This window comes from Rhinopithecus bieti, unplaced genomic scaffold (genome assembly GCF_001698545.2).
Source record: "Rhinopithecus bieti isolate Rb0 unplaced genomic scaffold, ASM169854v2 scaffold_5626, whole genome shotgun sequence".
Taxonomy (NCBI): Eukaryota; Metazoa; Chordata; class Mammalia; order Primates; family Cercopithecidae; genus Rhinopithecus; species Rhinopithecus bieti.
In genome coordinates, this window is record NW_016805666.1 from 8,545,980 (window position 1) to 8,557,216 (window position 11,237).

At 48.7% G+C, this 11,237-nt stretch overlaps 1 long non-coding RNA gene across 1 annotated transcript in view; it reads left to right on the forward strand.

The window, feature by feature from the left end:
- LOC108530510 (uncharacterized) overlaps positions 1 to 9,800 on the forward strand; it is a 32,469-nt gene extending 22,669 nt beyond the window's left edge. Inside the window, exons 3-4 of the long non-coding RNA XR_001885861.1 lie at positions 5,432 to 5,486; positions 9,644 to 9,800. This is a non-coding gene — a long non-coding RNA (uncharacterized LOC108530510). The remainder of the gene's footprint in view (positions 1 to 5,431; positions 5,487 to 9,643) is intronic.
- The last annotated feature ends 1,437 nt before the right edge of the window (positions 9,801 to 11,237 follow it).

Consider the following 11,237-nt stretch of genomic DNA (forward strand, 5'->3'; position numbering starts at 1 on the left):
CCACAAAAAAACCAAAAAACAAAAAACAAAAGCCTCCCAGGTGATTCCTGGCACAGCCAAGCTTGAGAACTACTGAAGGATAGAAGAACTGCTAACCCCCGCCCCCCATCAACCACGCAAAACCAACTTACTACACCTCTTGGGAGAGGTACACTGGGGTCATGAAAGGGAAGGCCTAGTTCTCTGACTCCATAAAAGCATGATTTGATTTAAAATTTCCTAAGATATTTAATCTTCCTAAAATTTTCAAGAAGATAAAAACTTTAAATAACAGAATTACCGGAAAGCAAGATAAGAAGAGAGTTGAAAGATCCTACAGTCCATTTCTTGACCGTAGCTTGCCTGTGTGCACTGAAGCAGTCTGCCTCAGACAGACCCCAGCCTCTGCTAATCTGGAGGCAATCCTCAGGCAGGAAGGAGGAGTCCAGGGCAACCTGCAGCCCTTACCACCAGGGCCTGCTCACTATTTCCCGGGTGAGCCTGGGACCTCTCCACATTTCCATTCAAGTGTTTCAACAGCACAAAGAAAGACCCCAAAACTGGGGCAGAGCCTGAAACAGCCCATAGATTCGAGTTCCGTTCTCCCCCTAAACAATTATGCTTAACTTGTTCTCTCTTCCTTAATATATCAATGTTGATTTTAATGTAAAACCAATGCGTACGAATCACCAAACAAATTGTCCCTCAAGAAGATGGCTTATATTTATTTCTGTGGCTTCTAGCACCCACTGATGCCCTAGTGTACACACTGGAGATAATGATGATGATGATGGTGATGGTGATGATGAATGTTACATAGCCTGGGCTGGAGATAATGATGATTGATGATGACGGTGATGGTGATGGCGAGTATTGTGAACATAGCCAGGGCTGGAGATGACAATGATGTTGATGGTGATGGTGATAGTGAGTATTGTGAACATGCCTGGGTTGGAGATAATGATGACGACGATGATGATGATGGTGATGGTGAATACTGTGAACATGCCTGGGTTGGAGATAATGATGATGATGATGATGATGATGGTGTTGAGTGCTGTGAACATAGCCTTGGGCTGGAGATGATGATGGTGAATGGATGATGGGGTGGTGAGTATTGTGAACATAGCCTGGTGGAGAGTGATGATGATGATGATGATGATTACTGATGATGATATTGTGAACATGCCTGGGTTGGAGATTAATCGATGATGGTGATGGTGATGGTGATGTGATGGTGAGTATTGTGAACAATGAGCCTGGGCTGGAGATGATGATGGTGGATGGGATGGTGGTGAGTATTGTGAACATAGCCTCCGTGGGTTGGAGGATAATGAGCTGATGATGATGACTGGTGATGGTGATAATGCGTATTGTGGAACATCAGCCTGGCTGGAGATAATGATGAGAGATGGTGGATGGCTGGATGATGAGTATGTGAACATAGCCTGGGCTGGAGATCGATGATGATTGGTGATGGGTGATGGGAGTATTGTAAGAAAACCATGCCTCGGGCCTGGAGATGAATGATGATGGTGAATGGTGATAATGGTGATGGTGATGATGAGTGTTTTGTTGAACACAGCTGGGCTGGAGATAATGAAATGATATGATGGTGATGGTGGATGGTGATGATGAGTGGTTGTGAACTGCCTGGGCTGGAAGATGAATGCATGATGATGCATTGTGATGGCTGCAATTGAGTGTTTGTGAAACAGCGCTGGGCTGGAGATAATTGATGATGATGAATGTGATGGTGATGGTGGAAGTGTTCGTGAACATGCCTTGGGCTGGAGATAATGATAATGATGATGATGATGGGTGATGGTGATGATGAGTTTGTGAACATGCTTGGGCTGGACATAATCGATGATGATGATGGTGGATATGGGATGGTGATGGTGATGGTGGAGTAATTGTGAACATGGGCCTGGGCTGGAGATGTGATGGCGATGGTGATGGTGATGGTGCATAAATGATGATGAGTACTGTGAATATAGCCTGAGCTGGAGATAATGATGATGATGACAGTGATGGTGATGGTGAGTATTTTGAACATAGCCTGGGCTGAGACGCACATGTGTAGTGGAAAGTGTATGGGATTTGGAGCCAGAAAGTCTTGGGTTTGAACACTAGCTGTGGCATTTGCATTTTCTGCTTAACATCCTGAAGATTGTGTATTTGTAAAATTTGACAATGATCTCCAATTCAAGTTTGTTACAAGGATTAGATATATTCTACATACCTGGCACCTGATGGACAATAAATACTAGAGACTACCATTATAGAATTCCCTAATATCTGCTAAAATGTCTTTTGCCATAAGACAGAGACCAGTCAGACAATGTTCTCTGCTTCACGTGAGTGACCCTCTCAACTAGAATCCTTTCTTGGTCTCTACGTCCCCAGAGCACAGCCCAGCTGAGGGCCAGGTCCATCCAGGGCAACTCTCTTAGATGAGCACACTATAAAATCCCCTCTATCATGGCTGGTGCATAAGGTTGACCCAACAATCAAGCATGTTGAATGATGGTCACTAATAGGAACATACACAATGTCTCGTTTTCCTGTGGCACTGTGAGAGTGCACATTGAGGGCGAGGCCTAGTGTGAAGACAGCAGGTAACTGAGCACACTGCCCCAGTGGACACACCATGGGCGCTTGGGTCAGAGGCCCTGGGAACCCAGTGCCTCCTCTGCAGCTCTTGGGCTCCATCCTGTTCCACTGCTAAGCCCTGGGAGCACTCTGGAAAACAGAATCCTGTACCAGGAGAGAGCGGCTGGCATTTTTGGCTGCTCTCATGCTGCCTCAGTTTTTTCCTATCTCAAAGTGTCTTCTCTGCAGAGTGCAGATGCCTGGGGAGCAAAGGCAGGGTCTCTCTGGACTAAGGAAGGGAAGAACATAACCCTGAACAGCAGCCATTCACCTCAGCTCCCTGGCTACAGCCTAGGAGAACCTGGGGAGACTGTGGAGTGGCTGTTCAAGGCATGGCAAAGGAGGGTGGCCACATGCATGTGGAACATTTAGGACCAGGTGCCCCACATGGCTGCATGCCCCCAGGGGTTGCACACGGCTGAGATCCTATTGACCACAGACACCCTGGGGTCTCGGTGACAGATGGATCCAAAATCTTTCAAGAGTTCCAAGGAGAAGAGGGAAGGAAGAGGTAGTGACCTCTCCCCCTCCTGCCTGGGCTATAGTTGTGTACCAGAGTGGATTCTAGTCCCACTTCTACAGCATGGTACCTGTGTGGCCTTGGGCAAGGTACTCGAACTCTCCATGCCTTTTGTTCCTCAGGTATAAGATGGTATTGATCATATCAGCAACCTCATGGGGTGGGTGCGGTTCAGAGGTCGTCCTTGTAAAGCCCTTTGCACCACAGGCCACAGACAGCCTGGCCAGCAGGAAGCGTTTACCCAAGGCCAGTCATGTTTATGGGGTTCCTCTGGCCTGGAACCCTTCAACCTGTCTCCCAGCAAACTCTTCCTCAGCTTTCAGACTCCAAGCAAAATCTCCCTTTTGTGATGCGCTCCATGGCTCCTGCAGAAATGTCCTCCTCTTGTAGCCCCGAGAGGCCTCTGTTGTCATCCCTTCAGCAAGTGTTGACTGAGTAGAAGCTGGATACCAGTGACTGGGCTAAACGTTGTGGGGGATAAAAAGGCTAAAATAAAAATTGTCGGGCCGGGCGCGGTGGCTCACACCTGTAATCCCAGCACTTTGGGAGGCAGAGGTGGGCGGATCACAAGGTCAGGGGTTCCAGACCAGCCTGGCCAACATGGTGAAACTCCGTCTTTACTAAAAATACAAAAAATTAGCCGGGCACGGTTGTGCGTGCCTGTAATTCCGGCTACTCTGGAGGCTGAGGCAGGAGAATCGCTCGAACTCAGGAGGCGGAGATTGCGGTGAGCGGAGATCGTGCCACTGCACTCCAGCCTGGGCGACAGAGCAAGACTCCGTCTCAAAAAAAAACCATAAAAATAAATTAATTAAGAAATAAAATAAAATAAACAAAAAACTGCCCTTTTCCTCAAGGAGGTCATACTCTGGTGGTGAAAGAGGCAAGAAACAATTGCAATCCATATGAAAATTGCCGCCGTGGAGTTGCAGGCGCGGTTTCGGGAGTGCTGGTGAGGAGAGGCGCCATGAGAGTGCGGACGATTTGCTTCGTGGTCTTTTGTCCTTAGGTCTGTTTTCCTGGCTAGACTTTGAGCTGCTCAAGAGTGGACGCATTCATCTCTATGTGCTTCACTGTGCTTAGCACCATGCCATGTTCAATAAATGGGTGTTGCCCATAAATGCAATAACAAACTAACAAACGAATGATATTCTACAGCAGCAATGGGGTCTTTGGCACATCTGCAGGGCCTGAGGCCTAGGCTCTGCTTTAGGGTGATGTACATTTAATGGAGACCCGCTCTGCACCCCCAGCAGATTCCTTGAGCTTTATACCACCGCTCTGGTCCTGACTATACCGTGAATCATGAGTCTAAGTCTCATCTTCCTCATCTATACGGGTGATAGTGATCATCATCGCTGCCCTGTCTAACTCACGGCAGTGTTGGGAGGTTCAAATAATGTTAACCGTGGAGGGAGTCCAGGTTCTTGGAGTCCTGAACAAAGAATTGGAGAAAACGCACAAAGGAAAGAATGAAGGTTTTATTGAAAATGAAAGCACACTCCACAGTGTGGAAGTGGGCCTGTGTGTAGGGGCTCAAAGGCCCCATTACAGAGTTTTTATGAGTTTAAATACCCTCTACTTGGAGTATACCCTATGTAAATGAAGAGAATGAAGTAAAGTTACAAAGTCATTTATTCGCCGTATGCCCTGTGGAGAGGGTATCTTGTGTTTCCTGCCTCCAGACCCTATTTTACTGCCTAAATAGGATTCACTCATTCAGCAAATACTCTCTGAGGGTAGAATTTCACTTCCTCCATGTAACACCAGGAGAAGGCAAAGTCTGAGGAATGCCGGATCCAGATGAAAAGGCAGGGTGATTTCGGAGAAAAGATAATGAGCTGACAAGGATGGAATGTTGCTTCCCCAGACAAGACCAGTGTCACCAAGAAGGCCTTGGGGCTCTGCCTGTCTGTCACCCAGGCTGGAGTGCAATGGCGCAGTCTTGGCTCACTGCAACCTTCGCCTCCTGTGTTCAAGCGATTCTCCCACGTCAGCCTCCAGAGTAGCTGGGACTCTGCAGGCACGTGACACCACACCTGGCTAAGTTTTGTATTTTTAGTAGAGACTGGGTTTCACTATGTTGGTCAGGCTGGTCTCGAACTTTCCTTCTTCTGGCTGAAGTCACTTTTCAGCATGAACTTGATAGACTGTTGTTGTAGGTTTTAGAAGGGAATTGAAGTGTCAGCTCTTCTAAAATGTGACTATAGTGACGGACCTCACTGGGAGTTCTTTCCAAAGTGTATCTGTTTCCTCTTTTTTGTCTTTATTTTTCAGGAAGAAAAAAAGGAAGAGACAGAGAAGAAAAAGAAGGAGAAGGAGAGAAAAGAAGGTAGGAAGGGAGAAAGGAGGGAGGGAAGGAATTTGTTGCATCTAAGAGAACCGTTCATCCACAGAGCAACAAATACTGACTGAGTGTCCATAGGTCATGGGCAGTGGGCTGAATTCCAGGGGAGGGAGTGAAGGAGTGGGGATGGTGGGCAGGAAATGAATCTGATGCAGCTACTGCTTTCAGTAAATTCATATTAATTTAGAACCAGACAAGACATAAAAATACCTAGCTCTCATATGAGAGAGACAGAGCTGCTTTATCTACATCTATCTTCTTATTTATACCATGCTTTGTGCCAGAAACTGTTCATACGTAAAACGTAACAAGGGAACGTAATTTAAAAGAAGGAATAAAAGGACAAACTAAGGGTAAGGGCATAAAAATGGCGCCAGGAATGAGACTAAACTACGAGAACCATAAATATACAGATGATGCGGGTGAACCCCAAATTTGGCTCCAAGCTTTCGAACAGCTTCCAGGAAAGGGAAGCCTGGGAAAAGGCCCAGTTCCTGGTGTCCACAAAACAAACACTGACCAGTTGCTCAGGAGTAGTTTGGGCATCTCTCCCAAGGGTCCTAACTGAGAGAGCGCTGCATGACGAAATGAGCCACGTCCCCCTGACATCTCTCCACAAGGGTCCTCACAGGGCAACGTCTCATGATGGCCCTCAGTGCAGGGTATGGCTTGCCCCTCCCCACCCCATTGCAGGGGTAGAGCACAGAGTAAAATGTGGTCTCGGACTAGGGCTCTGAGCTTATTTATTTATTTATTTATTTATTTTTGAGACAGAGTTTCACTCTGTTGCGCGGCACAATCTTAGCTCACTGCAACTTCTGCCTCCCAGGTTCAAGTGGTTCTCCTGCCTCAGCCTTCTGAGTAGCTGGAAGGACAGGTGTATGCCACCATGCCCAGCTATTCTTTTTTTTTTAGAGACGGAGTCTCACTCTGTCACCCAGGCTGGAGTGCAATGGCGCAGTCTCGGCTCACTGCAACCTTCGCCTCCTGTGTTCAAGCGATTCTCCCGCCTCAGCCTCTGGAGTGGCTGGGACTCTGCAGGCATGTGCCACCACACCCGGCTATTTTTTGTATTTTTAGTAGAGACTGGATTTCATTATGTTGGCCAGGCTGGTCTCGAACTCCTGACTTCAAGGGATCCACCTACCTTGGCCTCCCAAAGTGCTGGGATTACAGGTGTGAGCCACCACGTCTGGCCAGGGCACTGAACATCTTGAAAGGGAGAGATGCAGGCCAATTCAGAGAAAGAGGGAAGGGGTCAGATTTGGGCAAGTGAAGAGAGGCTGGGGTGAGGGAGGGCATGCTACATGAGCAAAGGCAGGTTGTGCAGGGCTCAATGAATAGTAAATATTTGGTGACATAAGATTGCCTTTTTCCTCCTCCCTGCCTCCATGAGCAGGAGCCAAAAGGGGTCCCTAGGACTCTGCGTGCTCCTGTCCTGGCAGGAGCCCAGCCTCTCCAGAGGGAAAGTCTAGGCCTTTATTTCAGAGTGCCCGTAGGAGGACTGAGGCAGCTGTGCTTAGAGCGATGGTCTCAACCAGAGGCAACTCTGCCCCAGGGATATTTGGCAATGTCTAGAGACGCTGTTAATTGTCACAATTGGAGAGGAGGTGCTGGTGGCAGCGAATGGGTAGAGACCAAGGATGCTGCTAAACATCCTACAATGCCCAGGACCGCTTGGACAACACAGCATTATCTGGCCCCAAATGTTAGCTGTAGAGGTTGAGGAACCCCGGGTTAGGGACAATCCGTAAGATGATGATGGTGGTGACCATGAAGGATGGTGACTGTCCCCCTTGCCCACGGTGCCAGTGACAGGGCTCTCAGGCCCACTTCCTCCCATGACCCCCAGGCAATTTGGACGGTCACAGGTTGAAGCCCAGAGAGCAGGAGTGACATCTTCAAGATTTTTTTCCAGCTGAACTGTTTGTTTCTTCTCACTTCTCCTCCTCTTCCTCCTTCTTCTTGGCTGTCAGTGTCTGACTGATCCTTCCCTCCCCAGCCGCCTATGTTGGGCGAATTTCCTAATGTACAAATCTAGAAGCTGAACAGGACAGACAAATCATTACCCCATGTTCCTTGAGGCCAAGGTGTGGGCCAGTCAGCCTTACCCACCTCCAACTTTGAATCAGGAGCCAGTGATGGCAGTGAGGCTGAGCAGGGGCAGATTCTTTCTGGCGGTGTGGTGGTATCGGTGACAGTGGTGATGGGGATGGTGGTGGTGGTGGCAGCGACATCCAGCATCCAAGATGGACAATATCAGCGGAGCCTGCTGAGCTCTCTGGGCTTTGTCAGGGAGAAGGCGGCAGCCTTGTCTCTGGGCTGGTTCTGTGGCTGTGGTTCTGGCTGCACAGTAACCTTTTGTTTCTTTTAGTTTTCCAGTCCTGCTGGCCAGCCGCCTTGTGAGCTACGTGACACCCTTTCACAGCATTCCTTCTTAGCTCCTATCAGCCTGATCGGCTTTTGTTGCCTGCAGTGAAGAGCCCTCACTGACGCACTCTGTGCATGGCCCTGGGCTGGTCCGGAGCTCGCTCGCTCTTCGGGCCTTCACCCTCTATAGAACTCAGACATAAAGTGAATGGGGTCGGTGCGGGGTCCAGTCAGAGTCTCAGCTACTGCTCAGGAGGGCCCGCCTCCTCCACAAGGCTCTCCCGCCTTCATGTCCTCCAGCTCCTTCTTCCCTTAGGGTGAGTGCTCTCTGAGAGGCTTCTCTGCTTCCCTGCCCTGAGGCCCTCCTTGGGCCATTGCTTTCTAGTTTACCAGATGAGCCCAGGTATGTGTGAATTCTACCTGTGGATACAACTTGAATTTCCCTCCCAGAAGCCATGTTAGCCCCCATGCCACCTTCATCCCTAAGATCCCCCATCTTAGGCTGGGACCATTCATTGCCACATGTGAATTTGCTGCTGCAGCCGAGCAGGGCTGAGGACAGTGCGGTGACCTGGCAGTTCAGCCCCAGACCACCGCTCAGAGGGCAGCAGCCTGTGGTTGCTGAGGAGACCGTAGAGGGAGCTTCCAATCCGCCAGGAATGCAGGGCTCCTTCTCAGCCCCAAAGGGAAGCCCAGCAAGGCAGGAATCCGCGGGCTCAGATGAGCGGCACTCCACGCCTGGAGATTTCACCCACTTCTCCTCGAGCGCCGAGAGTGGCCTGCCTGTCCCCTGGAGCAGGTGGAGTCACATTTCTTGTGGGCACTGGGGCCTGGCATGCAGTCACAGGCTGTGGAAGGCAGTATGACACCAAATCCTTCCCTTGTGATATCCAGGCCATGGAGACAGAACAGGAAAGACAAGCTCCTGGAGCCCTGGGGAGGGGCTCAAGGACATCCCCCAGGCCATCCGCCCCTCTGAGCTGCCCAAAGGTCAAGGCAACCCTGGCGGGATCTGCATTTACTTCCTTCACTTGCTTTGGCCCGGGGTGGAGGAGTGGGATGGGGAGGCCAGCGGAGCCCTCCAGTTCCTCCCCAGGGCAGAGGGAAATGGAAGTCCTGGGGTGGAGCTGGAGCTCAGCGTCCTCCTGGCCCTGCTCAGTGGCTGTGGTGAAGGCTTTCTTCCCTCCTGAAGTTCCCCCTAACGCTAGTTCTCTTCGTTTCTCTCATTAATGGGTTCCCCCTTTTCACGTTTGGGATAATTAGAAATGGCTTTCCTACCCATCCCAGAAACACCTAAAAAGATGTTTGGTACAACATTGGGAAATCATTTTATTGTCTTTGGTATGCCGACTTTTAAATGTTTATATGGTCAAATCTGGTTGGGAGCAGTGGCTTGTGTCTGGAATCCCAGCACTTTGGAAGGTCAAGGCGGGTGGATCACTTGAGCTCAGGAGTTCGAGACCAGCCTGGAAAACATGGTGAAACCCCGTCTCCAGTAAAAATACAAAAATTAACCAGGCTTGGTGGTGCACACTTACAATCCCAGCTACTTGGGGGTTTGAGGCAAGAGGATCGCTTGAACATGGGAGGTGGAGGTTGCAGTGAGCCGAGATTGTGTCACTGCACTCTAGCCTTTGTGACAGAGTGATACTCCATCTCAAAAAATAATAAAAATTAATATCCTTGCCTTTATTGTAACTGCTTTGGTGTCAGGCTAAGAAAGGCTTCCCTTGTCTCAAGATTACATTAACTGTCTCTATGTTTTCTTCTAGGAAATGTTTATATTTCTCTTCTGAAATCACCTGGAATTAATATTGGTCTACAGAGTGAGATGGAGATGGAGCATTATTTTTTCCTAAACAGCAGTTACCCCAGGCCTGCTGGTTGAGTTTCTCCTATCTTCACTGATGTGCTGTGTCACCTTTGTAATAAAAGAACATTCTTATGTGTTCTTGCACTTCATTGTTTGGCTGCATTTATTGATGTGTTTCTTTGTTTTGCATCATTTGTTTCAGGGACATTTGCGAAGTCAAGGCAAACACAACTGATTTAATTAGTTGGGTTTCTTTGCAAGGCTGTACAAAAGAAAAACCATCAGCTGTTGCAAATGCGACAGGGATTGTTGGGGTTAGAGGGTGGCCTGGCATGGTGGGTGGACAACTACTCCTCCTCCCCTGTTTGACCAGCTTGAAGAGCAGTGACAAAAATGTCAGACAGAAAGCCAGAGGAGGCCAGGCTGGGAGGACTTGGAGAAATCACCTTCTGGCCCAAGCTTTTTACTTCCCAGCAATGGCACCTGAGGCCCAGAGAGGATAAACAAGGTCCCCTGCGGTGGAACCTGGATAGGAACTCAGAGGGATCATCCCCTGAGCTGTTTGTCCTGGACGCTTCTCTAGTTCTTGCCCTTTTCGCTGCCACCTGGCCAGCGACCTTGGCTTTAGCATGCCTCCCCCTGGTCTCCATCTCCTGTCTGGTTGACAGAACCCCTCAGGGTGAGGTTTATGTCACTTCTCTGTTGAAAATACTGGTTCAGTGATTCCCCAGTGAAGTCAAACCCAGCCTGATGTTTAAGGTTTCTCACACTCTGGCACCCAGCTAAACGATCTCATTTTTCTCTTACATAATTTGTTAGCTCCAACCAGACAGACAGACACTGTCAGGTCCTGTATATTTCCCTCTGAACCCCTAATTGCCCTTCCTCTTCCTGGCTTGCCACCAAACCCACTCTTCAAAGCCTAGTCCAAAGGTTAGCAAAGCTCTCCCAGTTCCTGAAAGGTTAAGTCAGTTGCCCAAATTTCTCTTCCTCCGTGGCGCCCGGGCCAGAAGACGCCTCTCTTTCCCCTGGATGACACACCTCCTTGGAGGCGCCACTTTTCAGGCATGTAACACTCTTTGCCTTTGTTGTCTGGCTGTTTCCTAGATTGTGTCCTCCTTGGGGACAGAAGCTGCCATTCACATGTGTATCTTCCATAGTACCTTGCATTGTAGGTGCTAAATAATACATACTATGTAATATGTGCGAAATGATATAGGACAAGTAAATATATAAAACATTTCCCCTCCCTACCACTCTCAGAACCTTTTATTACTTCTCATGAATTAGGATTAAATGTATTCCCAGGTTCCTGAATGACTTAATAAGCTCTTCACCAAAGCACTGTAGATGATTTTTAGAGCATTAGGGAAAGGAGTTGACATACAGAAGTGGCAAATGCAATTCTATTTTCAAAAAGAGAGAGAAGATACACTCTGAAAACAATGATATAAAAGCCTGAAGTCCATTTTGGACCCAATTTGAGACTGTATTGTTAGAAGGATGCATTATGTAATCCCAGCACTTTGAGAGGCCGAGGCAGTTGGATCGGA